The sequence below is a fragment of the Carlito syrichta genome, unplaced genomic scaffold (genome assembly GCF_000164805.1).
Source record: "Carlito syrichta isolate Samal-C Ts95f unplaced genomic scaffold, Tarsius_syrichta-2.0.1 Scaffold303172, whole genome shotgun sequence".
NCBI lineage: Eukaryota > Metazoa > Chordata > Mammalia > Primates > Tarsiidae > Carlito > Carlito syrichta.
In genome coordinates, this window is record NW_007247268.1 from 59,766 (window position 1) to 62,260 (window position 2,495).

Here is a 2,495-nt window from a genome sequence, read left to right on the forward strand (position 1 = left end):
CATGTGTCTGTTGGCTGCTCGGATGTCTTCCTTTGAGAAGTGTCTGTTCATATCTTTTGCCCACTTTGTAATGGGGTTATTTGTTTTTTTTCTTTTCTTTTTTTGAGTTGGAGTCTCACTCTGCCACCCAGACTGGAGTGCAGTGGCCACTCCTGGCCACCGCAGCCTCAATCTCCTGGGCTCCGGCGATCCTTCTGCCTCAGACTTCCAAGTAGCTGGAACTACAGGCGCGTGCTACCACACCCAGCTAATTTTTTGATTTATTGTAGAGATGAGGTCTCACCAAGTTGCCAAGGTGGGTCTCGAACCCACGGGCTCAGGCTGTTTTTTTCTTTTCAGCACGTTTGAGTTCCTTGTAGATCCAAGATGTTAGGCCTTTGTCAGACATGGAGTTGGCAGATACTATTTCCCAGTCTGTGGGCTGTCTTCCTGCTCTCCTGATGGTTTCTTTGGCTTTGCAGAAGCTTGTCAGTTTAATGAGGTCCCACTTGTCTATCTTATCTCTTATGGCCTGTGGGTTTCAGGTTTTGTTCCGGAATGGGATGCCAGTTCCAATTTCCATAAGGGAATGTCCTGCATTTTCTAAGATTATTATGGTTTGAGGTTTTACATTTAGGTCTCTGATCCATTTAGAGTTAATTTTTGTGTATGGGGATAGATAGGGGTCTTATTTGAGTCTTCTGCATGTGGTCAGTCAGTTTTCCCAGCAACATTTACTGAATAGGTTCTCCTCTCCCCAGTGATAGGTGGTGGAGGCTTTGTCGAAGATGAGTTGGTTGAGAAATTGAAGTTTTGCTTCTGGAATCTCAATTCTATTCATTGGTCTATATGCCTGTTCCTGTACCAATACCAAGCTGTTTTGATTATTGTAGCTTTATCGTAAAGTTTGAAGTCTGGTAATGTGATACCACCTGCTTTTTTTTTTTTTGCTGAGGATTGTTCTGGTTATTCTTAGTCATTTGTGTTTCCATATGAATTCCTATATTGTTTTTTCTAAGTCTGAGAAGAATATTGCTGGTAATTTGATGGGTATTGCATTAAATCTGTAGATTGCTTAGGTAGGATGGTCATCTTCACAATGTTGATTCTTCCAATCCATGAGCATGGGATATTTTTCCACTTGTTTGTGTCGTCTTTGATTTCTTTGAGCAGTGTTTTGTAGTTTTCATTGTAAAGATCTTTCACATCCCTGGTTAGGAAGATGCCAAGGTATTTCTTTTTTGTGTGTGGCTATTATGAATGGAATTGTGCTTTTTATTTGGGTTTCTGTTTGTTTATTATTGGTGTAAAGAAATGTGCTTGTCTTTTGCACATTTATTGTATACTCTGAGACTTTACCAAAGTCCTTTATCAGTGTAAGGAGGTTTTTGACAGATTCTCTTGGGTTTTCAAGATACACAATCATGTCATCTGCAAAGAGAGATAGCTTGACTTCCTCTTTTCCTATTTGGATACCCCTGATTGTCTTCTCTTCTCTGATAGTTCTAGCCAGGACTTCCAATATTCTATTGAACAGGAAGGGTGAGAGGGGTCATCCTTGTCTTGTTCCAGTGTTCAGGGGAATTTGTTCTAGTTTTTGTCCATTTAGGAGTATGCTGCCTGTGGGTTTCTCATAGACAGCTTTTACAATTTTGAGGTATGTTCCCCAAGTGCCTAGATGTTCGATGGTTTTCATCAAGAAGGAGTGCTGGGTTTTATCAAAAGCTTTTTCTGCATCTAATGATATAATCATGTGATTTTGGTTTTGACATCTGTTGATGATCTGTTAATTACATTTATGGTTTTATGAATGTTGAGCCAGCCTTGGAGCCCAGGGATGAAGCCTACTTGGTCATGATGGATGATTTTTGAGATGTGTTGTTGAATCCAGTTTGCTAGGATCTTGTTGAGAATTTTAGCAACTATGTTCATCAAAGATATTGTCCTGTAGTTCTCTTTCTTTGTTGGGTCTTTACCTGGCTTGGGTATCAATGTGATGTTAGCTTTGTAAAATGGATTGGGGAGGGTTCCATCTTTCTCAATCGCTGGAATGTCTTCAGTAGAATTGGTATCAGCTCCTCCTTAAATGTCTTTTATAATTCTGCTGTAAAGTCATCTGGTTCAGGGCTTTTTTTGTAGGAAGTTTTCTTATTATGTAGTCAATTTCCTTGATTGTTATTGGTCTACTTAGGTAATCAACTCAATTTCTTCTTGTTTCAACCTAGGTAAGTTGTGTGATGTCAGAAACTCCTCCATTCCCTTAAGGTTTTCAAGTTTGTTTCCATATAAGTGTACATAGTAGTCTATAATGATCTTTTTTGTATTTCTTCCGGGTCAGATGTGACTTCATCTTTTGTGTTTCTGATTGTGTTTATTTGGGCTTTTTCTTTCTTTTTCTTGGTCAGTCTAGCTAGGGGACCATCGATCTTGTTTACTCTTTTGAAGAACCAGCTTTTTGTTTCATTGATTTTTTGGTATTATCTTTTTGTCTTCTGTGTCCTGGATTTGGGCTTTTA